Below are 15,081 nucleotides of genomic sequence, written 5' to 3' on the forward strand. Positions count from 1 at the left end.
TGCAAGTAGCAGGGTTAGAATAAACAGAAAAAAGCCACAACCCAAGTGAAACTGCTCTCTTGAAGCACATTCCATCTATGAAATATGTTTCGTCTTCTCTCCCACTGTGGCAGTGATGAGATCCTTAACAAAAAAGGAAATTGGCAGCCTGAGCATTTCAAAAAGCCTTGTAAGACGTACTTACCCACCACAGCATTTTAGCATACAGGTTCTGCAAGGGCCTGATCCAAAGACTGCTAAAATCAGCAAGTCTTTGCGCTGATTGAATGGATTGAATGATTTACTTTTAAGAGCACAAGAATGAGAAATCTGTTGCTCTTTTTACTGATTTACTCACAGCGTCTTTCCCTTTCCCAGATCCACTTATGCTTTATCCTGGAAACTACTGCCATGCGCTGATAAACAGGGGTCAAGTCAATCTGCACACTCACAGTACCATTGAGGTAAATTGTTTGTTGGGAACTAGCAGCACAAATTTCAGGCTATTGGGAGTCCTGCAGTCAGTCAGCTCTACACAGAGGTAGGTTCGGTGTGTGTGTGTGTGCTATTTACTTATTTGTTTTAATGCTTTTTTGTTTGTTTGTTTGTTTTGTTTCCTTCTTCCTTTCCTGGTTGCTAATAAAAGCCAGAGGGAAACCTATCCGCCTGCCTCTGGTGGGAAGTGTGCCTAACCTTAAGAGCTAAAGCATCTCCTCTCAAACCCACTAGCAGTGAGCGTGCTGCCTTGCCAAAAGGCATGTTGCTGAGGCTTTTTTTAAGGCACGAATAGAGACATTTGCAATTCTTATTACAGTCAGTGCTCAACGGCATCGTGAGGCAAGCAGCCATGTGCGGTGGGTCTGCATGAAGACACGCACAGCTACAGAGGGCTGGGTCTCTGAGCAAAGGGGTAAACGCTACTGATTTCAACAGCGCTGGATGCTGTGAATCCAACACTGCACAAGGGGGAAATTGTACTGGAAAGAGCAGCAGCTCGGTGACTCTCAGCAAGCCTGTGCATTCTGACAGGGGACTCCTCGGGTCCCATTTCCTCAGAGAGGACTCGTGTAAGGGCAGGCTTGCGAGACGGGCTCGGAGTCACCGCCGCCTTACCTCACCGCTTATGTCAGCGCGAGGCGGTTACAAAACCCTGCCGCTTCGTTACCGCCTGGAGCAGACGCACGCACCAGCCCCGGGACCTCAGGCACTCCTAAGGCGCCACACCTGGGCGCAAAGTCCCAATAAAACAACAACGAAAAATAGAACGGAAAAGCAACCCGGACCCACAAGCCAGCCCTGAGAGAAGAGACTTTATTTTTTGAACTGAGAGCGCCCGGACTGTTTCAGCCTCGGCACCTCGCGCTGCGGGGCGGCCGGGCGCACCTCAACGGCTGTAACGGCCGTAACGGCTCCAACGGCTCGCGGGCAGCCCCCCCGCCCCCTCCCGATCGCACGTGCCCCGCCGCCACCGCCGCCGCCGCCGCCCAGCGCTGTGCGGCACCTCCCAGGGGCTCTTTAAATAGCGTCTATAAATACAACGGCACCAGCCGCCTCCCCATTGGCCGTCGCCGCCCGGCTGATTTGCATATGCCGGAGGCGGGGCCTCCGGGTCACGTGGGGGCGGGGCGCGAGTTGTGCAAGCGCGCCGTGACCCATTTCCCGCCGGGGCGGCGGCGCCTGGCGCTTGGCTCGCTGCACGGCGCGGCACGGCACGGCACTGCACTGCACTGCACTGCACTGCACTGCACTGCACTGCACTGCACGGCATCACATTGCATTCTATTGTGCTGCACTGCACTGCACTGCACTGCACTGCACTGCCTTGCCGTGCCTTGCTTTGCCCAGCACTGCTCTGTGCAGCTTCATGTTGCATTGTGCTGCCCTGCATGGCTCATTGCATTTTATCACTTTTGCACGTTACCAGCAAATGCTCAAGCTGTGTCAGTGTGTCTGAGGCTGCTTGAGTCCCTGGCTCTGCGTGGGGTGTGCAGCTGGCCGCGAGAGGAGGCCAGAAAGCACCACCCTGCCTCCTCCAGCAAACAGCGTGCAGAGGGTTCAGAGCCGGGCTGAAAGGAGCACGTTTCGCGCTCCCGCTGGCGTATTTCTGGAATTAGGTGGGGTGGGAAAGACAAACAAGGTCCTTGAAACTGTGGACGTCAGTAGTGTGTCATGCTAGGGTCAGTGGCTGACAACAAGGGGAGGGAGCATGGAGCTGGAAGTGCCGGAGGCAGCGGGGCGAGAGGGGGAAGCCCAGGACATCCGTGCAGGATGCTGCCAGCACCCGCTTCCCGCAGCACAGAGCTGCTTCATGTAGCACTGGGTGCTGGGCCTTCACCGGGGCAGCCCCATCACCCCTGACAAAGCAGCCCCACTCTGGAAGCAGTAGCTGTGTGAAAGATCATGAGGGTGCTTTGCAGGAGCAAAATGCGGCCCCTGTGTGAGGAGTGCTGCTCCTGTGAGAAATAATGTAAGAAAACGCTGAGATTCCTTTGCGCAAAGGTCTGGAATCTCGACAACTCCCAGAATTTCCACCGCTGCCCCTGTTTCTCTGCTGGGCACAGGCCCTCCCTCCGTCACCCACTGAAGGAGCACTCCCTGTGCTGCTGAATTCCTCAGGCCAAAGTAGGCGGGGGTGCAGGTGCTTGCCTTTTATTTTCATCTTCTTAGCACTTAGCAAAGTGACTGGGAATTGTCAGAATGTGGGAATTCATCTCAGGGCTCAGATATCCAGTGTTTTCCTCAGACTTATGGCACCTACCTTGTGTGCTTGTAAGAGCATCTTGGCTTTCCCTGAAGGTAAGGGGGACACTTCTGGATCTTGTGTCCAGGCAGGAAGACAAACGAGGGCAGCTAAAAGGGAAGAGGGGCAGGGAGAAAACAATAAAATTCTGGTGCAAAACATGCCAGAACGTTGCTGCACAAACAGTGGAGCTCAGGATTTCTGCACTCTCGGTGTCGACAGCATTGCCGCACCAAAGGAGTCAGCACGCTCCCCACCTGCGTGCTGCACTTCCTGGCAATTTCACTCCAGCTGTGCTGACCCAGATCTGCCTGAGGAGCTGATGTGGTTTTGAGCATGATCTTAAATTCACTTTTAATTTTTGAGCAGCTGTAATTAAACACAGCTTTATTTAAACACATCCAGACGTGCGCAGCACCGTGCAGCAGCTGAGCGGCTGCTGCTGCCACAACCTGGACACACCGCAGCCAAGCTGGATGGGCCATCGGAGGGCTTGTTCAGTGAGAGAAGGAAGGAAGCAGAGTGAAAAGAAAAAGGAAAGAAAAAGAGAATTGACAACTGCAGGCCACAAGTCGGAGTTGTACTGCTGACTGACATGGTATGGCTCTGAAAAAAGGCAGAAAATGGGTGCACCACTGTGTATGTGCAACTTCTGGCAGCAGCTAGCGTCTTCTGCCTGCACTTTTTTCCCTGCCCTGGCTTTGCCATTTCGGCTGGCAGGGAGAGAAGCCCATACACTGTAGTTCTTGTCTGCCAAAGCAAGCCATTGCTGCATCCTAAAGAAGCAGTTTTGATTCGCAAGAGGCCATCAATGACGGAGGTGACGGTGCATGCAGCACTCAGGGAAGGGCTGTAGCTCCCACCTTGCCCTGCTCTGCCAATGTGCGACAGCCCCAGCAAGGCTGCAGTGTGCCACCGGGGCTGTTTGCAGCACTGCAGCATCGGCTTGGTGGTGTGGCGAGGTGTGTTTGCACAAGTAGTGCAGTCATCACATCTCCAGTTTTCCTCCAGAAGGCAAATATAGCTGGAGCCCGACGTTGAGAAAACACAGAACACTAAGGCAAGAAGATTTTGTTGTGATAGTAGATTTAAAGGAATGACAGATAGCATGGCTCTACAGTAATTTATTCTGGTGTAAATTTGCTGCAAATTACTTCTAAATCTGCCTGCTAACACTTAGACCCGTTTTATACTATAATAAATAACTGCACAAGATGCAGATCCATAAAGGTCCAGGCTTGTGATCTGGGAGCAGTCACACCATGAAGCCAGCCAAGTCCTATCAAACCCTATATTACTTCTGGCATTTCTGTACTGCTCTGTGCTCTTGCGGGTGCCAGGTTATCCCGAACTTTATTAAACACCACTTTGCACATTACTTTGAAACAAATCCTGCTGAGACAATAAATAACCAGTCCTACCCAGGTGCACCTCTGGCAAATGAAAACTGCACCAATGCAGAAAACGAGCTGGAGCAGCGGGACGGGCAGACAGGCCAGCCAAACACCGAAGCTGGCAGTGGGAAGGACGGGGCTGCCTAAGCAGGGATGCCTGATGCTATTTTGGGCAGGCGTGTGGATCCCTCTCAGCCCTTCCCTGCCAGTCCAGAAGGGCGTGGGTCTCTCATGGGTTGCGTGTCAGACATGCCTGTCTCGTATGGATGTTTTGGGTATTCTAGGATGGGTAAAGCAGCCATTCAGGGGCTGGGCAGGGTAAACTAAGGTGCTTAAAATAGCACTGCATGACTGCATTTAGGCAAATGAGCATGGCCGTGGCATGTCTGAAACCATGCCCAGTTGTGTCATTTTGATACCTGGCTCACTGCAGAAGGTAGACTTGGATGGCAGAACTACAGATTACTTAAGATGCAGTGCTTAGAAAAAAAATAAGGTCAAAAATTAGTGTTGCTGCCTCTGGAGGTAGGTGGAAACAGAAAGTGTCTTTTCTGGGGGGCCGAGGGTCACAATCTTCAGAGTTCTGGTTCCCTCTCGGTCAAGCCTCAGACAGCTCACACATGAGCAGACCTTGTCCTCAGCCTGACTCCTGCAGCCAAGACTCTGCCTTGTACACTTGGTGCAGACTGAGAGCGCAAACAAGTGCATCAGGCATGCGTGGCTCACTGCTTACTCCGTGGATTGCAAATTGTCTGACTGCATCCTGCAAAGAAAAGGAGAAGTGAGGCTCTTCAGAGGAAGAGCTTGCTGGAGGAACTCGTTGTGAGGCTTCTCCCTGCTCAGAGTGTCCGCAGCAGCCAGGGAGGGGAAAAGAATTGTCTTTGTATACGGTCTTTATGGACACACAGGATACAACAAGCTTGCATCTGACTCACACCTTTCTTTGTCACCCAAGTGAGGCAGCTCTGTGTGGCCTGCATGCCGTCTGGCTGCGCAGCCGGTAGGATGGCACTGGGACGCAGCTCCACAGGAGGAGCCAGATCCAGACACGCCACGCAGCAAAAACCCTTGTGTCAGTGCAAGCTCATCCCTAAACAGCACTGAACTGTAAGGTTGCCACATTTCATGGGCTTGGAGAGCAGAGCCATGGCCTGTTTGCCACTGTGTGGGTGGTGCACAAAGAAACAGCGAGGTTGGCCCCGGGGGACGTGAGCTGGGCTGTGGGTGCTTGGCCTCAGGGCCAGAGAATGGGCCCAGGGCAATGTGTTTGCTCATACATGTGTTAATCACCATCAGTGACCTCTTGGACTGTTTTGCTGGGAAGGACATAAGCGCAAGAATTAATTGTCTGGTGCCACTGTTTTGGCTGCTGATGTGATCTTAGGGGCTGTCACTCAGTTTGGAGGCTTTCTACAGAAAAAAAAAAAAAAAAAGAAAAAAAAAAGAGAAACCTCGACCCCTGCCTTGGCAGATGATGTTTGGTGCGGAAACTTCAGTGGAGTACCACCCTGTCCTTCTGAGGTCCTCCTTGCACTATGCTCGCACATCGGGTTGCTTCTGAGGGCGAGTTACACAGCCAGAAATACCCAGATGATGGAGACAGCTGGTATCCATTGTTTGGCACTGCATGGTCCAGTCCTCTCCTATATCTCACACAACATTTGGGCTCCACTTTTGTCCTCCTCAAGTCCTATTTTAAGGCCCAGGCATGAGTTTCTGTGGGCTGGGAACTTTCCTGCCCCAAACAGTCACCTTTGGAGGTGGGACATGCGGCTCTGACTCCATCTGAGAGGTGTTTACTGCCCCCAGCTGCTCACTGCCAGCGAGCGTCCGTCTGCAGCCCGAGAGCAGGATTCCGCGGCCGCCTGCAACCCGAGCGATCTTGTGTCTCATCCCATTGCAAGCTTGCTTTTTCGCTGGCACTACGGACCTGTGCTTCAGGCCATTTTAAGGCTTTTGGAAGACGCAGACACACAACTACCACGGCTGTGAAAGATCACAGGATACGTTTGCAAAGAGTTACGCTTGCAGCCGTGAAACAAAAGCAGCAGCCTAAACAGCTATTCAGGGCTCAAGAAGCTACTTGGTATTCAGAAGTCTGCTTCTATCAATGTCACCACCTCCTGTGGAGCCTCATGTCGGTGCTCATGTTCTATGTTGTCATTTTTTCTCCAGCGCAACCCCTGCTTATCAGTGGGGATGTCACAAAATGCTTTCTGGAGGCTGGCAAGAAAGCGAAGAAGGGTGGGGAGCCGGGGAAAGTCACCTGTGACATGTCAACAGCCACCTCCCAGAGCCTTATCATGAGCCTCCCGTGCCCTCAAAGGGTTCTCAAAGCGTCCAGGTGAAAATGAACCCAGCCACACACCTGAGGAGCCAGCATGAGATACAGGGCAAGTGGGAGGAGGGTGTCTGGAGGTCTCTGGGACACTGCACAAGTCTCATCTGTTTTCACCAGAATTCAGATCATTTGTAATGTGCTAGCAATTGTTTTGTGCCTCACCTAACAGGTGGTCTATTACAGTCTCTCAGCTGCAGTTGCAGGATTAACAGGCTTTACAAGCACCATTCGTCTTGGCTGGCAAGGTAATTTGTGTGTGTCTTAAATACTTAAAAATTAGAATGTTCCTCACTGGAACAAAACAGACTTCAGTAACACATGAATAATTCAAAGTGTGTTGAGAGGAGAGGAGAGGAGAGGAGAGGAGAGGAGAGGAGAGGAGAGGAGAGGAGAGGAGAGGAGAGGAGAGGAGAGGAGAGGAGAGGAGAGGAGAGGAGAGGAGAGGAGAGGAGAGGAGAGGAGAGGAGAGGAGAGGAGAGGAGAGGAGAGGAGAGGAGAGGAGAGGAGAGGAGAGGAGAGGACAAAAAAGGAGAAGAGAAGAGAAGAGAAGAGAAGAGAAGAGAAGAGAAGAGAAGAGAAGAGAAGAGAAGAGAAGAGAAGAGAAGAGAAGAGAAGAGAAGAGAAGAGAAGAGAAGAGAAGAGAAGAGAAGAGAAGAGAAGAGAAGAGAAGAGAAGAGAAGAGAAGAGAAGAGAAGAGAAGAGAAGAGAAGAGAAGAGAAGAGAAGAGAAGAGAAGAGAAGAGAAGAGAGAAAAAGGAAAAATTGTTTTTCTGCCTCTCCTCACTGTTACTCCGTGTTCCCAGACTGGGAAGTGGGGCCCTGGTCTGCATGCAGGTCGCAGAGCTGCCCCTCCCGGGGAACTGGGAAGTTCAGAGAAAACCAAAGCATTCAGCAGGGAAAGGAGTTCTGTAACATTGGTTTCCCTAATCTGGATGCACTCGCTCGTGCTGCTGCCTCTCCAATAGGTACTCCACCCAGCCCTCAGATAATAATCACAAGCTATTTCGCCGTCTCTGTTTCCTTCCACATTTTTGTTGTTAACTCCATTAGCTGAACCGATAGCATTTGGCTTGGGAGCGTGCGCCTCAGAACAGCTTGGTATTTCACAAAGCAAAAAGCAAACAACAACAACCCTGTGATTTGGGCTCCAGGCTATGAAAATATTGACCCTTGCCTTGCAAAATACACAAGCACATGCTCAACTTTTTTTTCAAGGAGGCTGTGTGTAAGCGTGAAGTTGAGTGCGAGTCTTGAGGAATGAGGGACAAAAATGCACACGGTGCATCGCCAGGGTGAGCCCATCTGACAAATGGATGTGGACATTCGTGGCGTCACATTCTTAGCAAAATCACTGCCGTACCCTACCGTAGTCCAGCCACTCCCTGGGGGAGGAACAGCTTTGCTGTCAGAAGGCCCAGTACTCCTGTTTTCACTCAGACAAAAATTCCACTGAGAGCACGAGCTGATATGGCCGAGTGGAAATTACAAAACTGGATTCAGATTGGCACACAGAAGACAGTCAGAAATACTCAGTGATAAAGCTTTTTTTTTTTTTTTTTTTTAAAGCATATATCAGTTTCTGAAACAGATTTTATTTTTTAGACGTGTTATTTCCTCCCTCAGTTGCTCATAGTTTCCTTCTTACACAGAATTATTTTAGCAGCCCAAAATACATATCTCCCTATGTAAACTTCAGCAGCACATTAAAGAGACGCTGCCCAAAACATTTAAGTCCTCATGAAGTGAAATGCATAGTGCCTGATATGGAAAGTTTGTCTTAGTTTAAGCCTGAATAATTCAATCCTTCTGTCGTGGAGACCTTATAACGTTCCTTTTGCTGGACTGGTTTTCTCTAAGGCTTCCCTTCCTCTGAGTGGGTCCCCAGGATGCCTCTTTGTGGCTTCCCTGCCACATTTGCAGTGTACAAGCAGCATTTGTAGGCAGGACATGGCACTTCCTAGCAAAGCAACCTTCGTAAAACCCATGATGCTTTTCTTCCCCCACCTAGTCATACGATGTGGCTTCAGAACATCATTTCTGGGAGCACCCTGGCACACAACCCTCCTTTTCAGGGACATGTGGAGCTGAAATGAAGAGATGCACTCATTTTTCTAAGGGATAAAAAATTATTCAGCCAGAAAGAAAACAGCTCCAAGAGAATAATAGTGCAGATATACTTGCACAGGCATCTTCCCGCTGTGATGAGGGCTTCTCTCAAAGTCCAGGAATGAGCTTGGTGCCCACCATCACTTGCAATATTTTCTTTGGGGTTGCAGTTGCCCAGGCAGGGCAAAAATGTGCCATGCCCTGGTATAAGTATCCTGCCCAGCTGGCCAACCTGGCTCTGCAGTAGAGACTCTTCCTTTTAAAAGCACCAGTGGCCTTCACTGGCTGGTCCAAATTCTCCATTCATTGATGGCTTTGTCCCTTCCCCAGTGCTCAGTGCTGAGGAAAATAATTCAGCCTGGGCAGCAGACATCTCCTCATCCGAGGGCCCTCCAGCTGGATGGAAAGTCATCCACACTTGAGAGCTTTCCATCGGTGTCCCTGTGCCAAGTGCAGGAATTTTCCCCCTCTTCTCTGGAGAGCTGCAGCTCAATGCGGCAGGGAAGGAGGGATGAGGAGGTGAACCAGCCCTCGAGATGAAGCTGTTGTTCTGCCAGAAGCGTGCTGAGAGAGGCCCCAAGACCAAACTGGCTTCAAGGGGGCAAGCTTGCCTATGCAGCCGAAATCTTCACATCAATACCCAGCAAATTAATGCTCATTATGGGCACGATTCAACTCTTCAAAAGCATGTGCTTAATTCGGCATAATTGGAGCAGCATTTCAATACAGCCTTTATATAGACTCTTTAAACCTACAAACTATATTTTAGTGGCGTAAATGTATTCCAGGTGCAAAGAGGAGGAGGAGGCAGACCCTCAGCAGAGTGCAATCGGGGGTGGCAGAACATCTGCCTGCTTGCATTGCTTGGTTAGTCCAGTGCTTTCCAAAAGCTACCCTCAAGACCAGGGTTTCCCAATGGAAAAACCCTGGTTACAATAAAATCAGCAGCATTTTTGCCATTAGTTTCATGGCAGTAGGATTTGACTAGAGTAAATCTATAGAAGTCAGTGAGCATTGTGATTCCGTGAAGAGCACGCAACTGGAAAAACAAAATAAAACAAAACAACAACAAAAAACTTTACTCAAGAAAAATGTATATAAACAAAGGAAGCTTAAAATGTGAAGCCTGAACTAACAGAGAACAGCCCACGTCTGCCACTCTGATTTGTAGGCATGGAGCTCCAAGACAACTGTTGTCTGGACAAGAACCAGAAGTTTGGTCTTCATTTATGAGCTAGATAATCAATATGGGCTGAGGCCAAAACCCGCAATTTTTATAAGGCTGGGCTATTTCTTGCTTCATATTATTAGGCACAAGAGACAGAGCTGACTTAGATTTACAAAATCTTGGCTTGGATGCAAAAAGCTTCAGCATGACTACTGAGGATGAGTGCATTCTCAGTTTAGGGCCCCTCCAAGAATTGGGACATTTTACTGAGCTTTTAAAGCTCAGCTCCAGTGCAGATGCAGGATTAATTTCTAAGACAGCATCACTTGTGTGTTATGTGAAGCAGTATAATATTACAGACAGGGCATTTCTGGGTTTTAGCCTTTTCCTTTTATTCAAACCTAGAGAACAGTGCAATGCAGACAAATCCTGGAACCACTGGCATGCTTTTTCTCAAGTCAGACTTTCAGTCATTGGGAGTTATGTACACAAGCCATAGCGGCTTTCGTCAGGCACCCAAGTTTCTTTGAAAAGTCTCATTCAAAGTGTTTTTCTCTGTGATACACCACTGAAAAGCAGTTGACTGAAGTGGGACAGCACTGTTGGATGCTGTACAGACACGCTGCAGGGCAATTCTGAGTTTGAAGGAAAGAATAATTTTCCTGGCAAAAACTTCAAGGGTAATTGAGACAGAGATTTTGGTGAGAGCAAGAAGAAACATCCTTTTTAATCTGTGAGGTTTGCCCTGTGAGTTTTTCGATGGCATCAGGAAGTCAGCACAGTTTTCCACCTTATCCAAAAGATGGCACTATTAACATTGCAGACGCGCTGCATCCTGCTGCGACACTCCCGCAGCTCTGAAGGCCTTGCGCTGGAACATCCAGCAAGCTCAGCCCTGCTCAGCTCCTGATGCCTCATCTCCCAGCCCACCCAGGTACGGCAGCAGTCATCAAAGGCAAAAGTGAAGCATCTCAGAAGCTCCACTGAAGTCCAGTTTCAAATGTTCTGGAAGAGTTTTGTGTGTTTGAGAGACAGATAGAGATGCAGGGGTGAGGGGAAGAGGGGATGAGAAGTTGTGATAAGACAAGGAGCAGATGAGGGGGCTGGGGTAGGAAGCAGGACATGCAGCAGTGGGAAAGGAAAGGAAAAAGGAGCGAGAGAAGAGCAAAGAGATTCACGACCCAAGAAGAAGGAGCAGGGCTAAGATGCTAGGATGGAAAATGCTAAACTTGCTTTGCTCACTTTGCTCATATTTCTCCTCACCCATCCTGCCCAGAACATGCAACTACTCTGCAGTCCTGAGGAAATGAGAGAAATTTCTAGCAGTACTTTCGAGCAGTGAGAGTCGTGGCCCAGCTGTAGACACTCATTGTAAATAACAAAATGCCTTATCCTGGGCCTTGTGACCACTCTGTGCTGAGTCCCAGGATGCTTTGTGGACCAGAGCCTGTTGTGGAGGGGTGTCACAGAGTAGCGAGGCTTTGCACAGCTGCGGCATGATGGTGGCTAGCAGGGCCCCCCAGCAGCTTGGTGCAGTCCCATTTGGGAAGCAGGGACAGGACATGGAGTACCCTGGTGTGCTCCATGGGACATTTCCATGAGACAGCTCTGAAACAGAGAGGTCTACCTGCAACCTAGAGCAGGAGAGGGACTCTCACTTGGTGAGTCCAGCCTTGTACTCATTATGTTGAAGCCCAGCTAGAGAATACCTTTGTGGATAGAGATGGAAAATATATCAGTTTTTCAGGGGAGCACGGGAACTTTACACAGGAGTGTAGTATAGGCAGTGAGAAATTCCATGTTAGCTTTAAGTTTAATTATACTTCCATCCCTTTCAATCCAATTTTTACTTTAAAGAAGACCCAGGAGGTTGGCAGTTGAGGTTTAATTGACCTATTTGCAATTGAGCCAGCTCATTCCTATGTCTGGGGACTTATTTTCCTAGATTTCAATTCATTGATTCAAGATTTTAAGGCCAAAAGGGACCATTAGATCATTTAGCCTAGTCTCTTGTGTGAAAGACACTTTTCACCTGGACACTTTTCTCCTGAGCTCCACAACATGTACCTGGAGAAAGGCTGTGTCCCACCAAGGTGCTCAGCTTGAAGCTGGTGCTTCCCAGAGGTGGGCAATGAATGTCCTGTTTCCCTTGATTGCTGGCTGCAGCAGATCATCAGTCATCCAGAGATTAAAATGTAAGCATAATCACGATGGTGGTGATCCTGAATACTGCCTGATCCAAAAACATTTAATGAACAGTGCCTGACAGATAGACTGTTAATTTTTTAGATAAAATGCTTAAAATATAAATTGGATTATAAAGTACTTATGAAATGTTAATTTTGCCAAGGGGGCTGATGAGCTCCAGATACAGATAGAGCAGACAAAACAGTGAGAGTCATCATTTGTTCTCTCAACTTTAACTTACATTTTTGTTAAAACTCAAGCCATTTTGGGCGATGGCTTACGTTTGACAGAACTCAGTTTTTAGTTACCCTTTGGAAGCTATGACCGGGAAATGCCCCCATAAGACATTGCAGATGGCTCTTTCCATGTACTGCTTGGCAGATGTGCAGGAAAATTACACTGGAAAGTTGGCTCTCATGTGGGCTTTGTACTGAGGCGCTAATGCATGTGTTGTAATGCTTTGTAACTACATGATTTTTTGGTGCTTCTTTTTTTTTTTTTTTTTCTTTTTTGAGTTTCTGTGCCAAATTAGAAATCCAGTTGCAAGTGGAAGCGTGAAATCTCACATCTTCACAAGAAGGTAAGCAATGACCTGAATATCTGCAGCCCATCCTGGAGCACCGTACTGCCTGCTGGTGAGGGCCTGGGTGCCAGAGCAATGCTGGAGGCCTCTAGGGACAGGGATGGGGCAGGAACTGGGCACCAGGCTGTCACCTCCCCGCTAGCAGCGCTGCCCAGAGGCCCTCAGCATCACAGGCTCCCTTGCCTTTTCTTTATCAGGTTCTTCCTGTCCATTTAGTTCCTCTCCTGCTTTCTGCCCACTTTGCCCTGCCTCACTCTTTTTCCCACTCCTTTCCTCCTTATTTTGTCACCAGAGCTTTAGTGTTGAACAGGGTCGCCTTGCTGGCTCCTGGCTCTTTCTTTCCTTCTCCCATTGTCCTCTTCCCCAGTCCCTTCATGCTCCCTTTATCCTCATGTCTCTTGGTTGCCTTCCCCTGGCCTCCATTCCCCTCCACCTGTCTCCAGACACCTTTGCCTCTCCTGCATTGCCTTTCTCTGTAGCTCAGTGGGACAGCCCCTTCCCTCCTGTAATACACAATAAATGTTTGTTCATTGTCTTTTGTATTATAAAAACAAGGAGTTCTGTTTGAGGAGCGGGAGTTGCAAAAGCTCCCTGCTGAAGTAAGGAGCTGTATAAAACTTGGCTAGACACTATGAAAATTCTTTTGCTTAATGTAACAAAAAAGAGAACCCCCTCCCCTTCTCTCCTTCTGCATCTCAGTTGCCTCTTTTGTTCAAAGACCCTGCTACAAAGCTCGTGTAACCATCTCCTGATAAGTTGCTAAACTAGTGTATCAACATCCTGCCTTCCTGTCTCACGCTGGGCCAACATGACCAAATAAAAAAAGAAGTTGAACCACAACACTGAGGAAGACTACGGCCTTCATCTTCACGACCACCAGAGGGACAGAGATGACCTCCTAGCAACAGTGCGCGCAGTCGTAGAATATACCAGGATGTGCTGCGTAATCCTGGAATTACCAAGATATAAAAAGGGACCCTGGCAGGGGTGAGGTGCGCGCCGTTGGCGGAGCCGAGACTCCCCGGCCGCCCAGCGCTGTTTTGTTTGCTGTTGCTTACTCAATAAATTCCTTTCTATTATTAATGCAATGCTCTCTGAAAATTAATTAAGGGGGCAATTTATAACACCTCCCACCCACTGGCTGAGGAGATGAGTCTTTTTTTCCTCACTAACGCCAGTCCTGGTACCCAACTGTCTGGGGACTAAATAATGTGAAATAACTTTTGATAAGGAAAAGCACCCACCTGTTGATCAGAGTGATGGTGATAGCTGCAGAGGCTCACCAGGGCCAGACATTGGGCTTCCTTCTTCCCTTTGTGGTCCAATTCCCTGCAACAGTATTGCCACCTTCATGTAAAATGTTCTGAGGGCCCAAAGGTTGCCCTGAGAACTGAGGAACTCTCCCTTTCCCAAAACTGAAGCCTGGAGTGAGGTGCTGCCTGCTTCTGGGTTATAGGTCCTGCAGAACCTGCTGCCATGGATGACACCAAGCTAAAACAGCTCTGCAGGAGTCTGAGGCAACTCTGAAGCCTGTCCTGTCCTGCTTTTGTGCTTGAGGAGGATTATTTCCACCCCAGTCCCATTGCTCAGCCCTATGCACAGTAGTTGGCCAGGAAGCCAGGCATGGGGATGTCAGGACAATGCCTGTGCTTAAGGCCTTCACCTGCAGCCAGCTCAATAAGTTTTGTGTGGTCCCCGCCTCCTCACACCGCATGGGCAGGGTGTAGTGAAGGCCACAGCTGGCCAGGCAAGCCTCTGCTTCGCAGCATATCCTTGGCTCCAGGAGACAAATTTTGAGTTTCTACCTCCCTTGTGTGTCTCACCTGCTCCAGGAGCAGCGCTCCTTGCCCCTGCATCTCCTCGCCCCAGCACCCAGCGGGAATGTCCTGTTCCTGGGGTGGAGATGTGGTACCTGCTCTGTTACCCCCAGAAACATGCTCAAGGGGTACTTGGCAGAGCATTGCAAGGACACGTTGGTGAGAAGCAAGCTTTGTTTTCACTGCAGTTTGTCTGAGCCTCGAAGCCACCATCAACACTTCTCCACAGGCAAGAGGATTCATTTTCATCCTGCTTCTACTCCCCTCCCAGCACTGCAGTGTGCTGCTGCTTTCCAGGGATTTGGGCAATGTGGTGAGCGTTACCTAATGTTTAATGTTATTGATTCTTACTACAGTCGTTTAAAGTACAGGAGTGAGAAACTGGGATCAGAGAAAAATCCGAGGCAAGGCATATCATGCCTGCTGGCAAGAAGACACCAAAATCCTATGAACCCTGATGTGCTGGTCTCAGGGAAATGTAAGGGCTCAACTCTTTGGAGCAGGAATAAGGAACTCCATGACAAAAGCAACTGCAAAGGGAATTTTAAATTAAGTAGGGATTTTAAATTTTAATAGCATTTAAATTTTAAATAGTCTATCTCTCTGTAAAATGAAAGCAATATTTCTGTTCCAATACAAAATGGACCAGATCCTATGCAGCTGTAAGTTGGTGGCCCTCTGTACTGGAATTGAGGGAACTTAATTGATTTGTAGCAGCTGACAATCTGCCAGTTTATGCTCTCTCCTGGAAATACACTCCTCCAATC

The 15,081-nt window shown here is 49.0% G+C and overlaps 1 long non-coding RNA gene across 1 annotated transcript; it reads left to right on the plus strand.

Moving 5' to 3' along the window:
• The first annotated feature begins 291 nt into the window (after window positions 1–291).
• On the plus strand, window positions 292–13,585 carry LOC137842189 (uncharacterized). Its single transcript, XR_011088947.1, has 2 exons — window positions 292–520; window positions 12,430–13,585. It is a non-coding gene; the product is annotated as an uncharacterized lncRNA (long non-coding RNA).
• Window positions 13,586–15,081: the final 1,496 nt, after the last annotated feature.

This window comes from Anas acuta, chromosome 1, assembly GCF_963932015.1.
Source record: "Anas acuta chromosome 1, bAnaAcu1.1, whole genome shotgun sequence".
Classification (NCBI taxonomy): domain Eukaryota; kingdom Metazoa; phylum Chordata; class Aves; order Anseriformes; family Anatidae; genus Anas; species Anas acuta.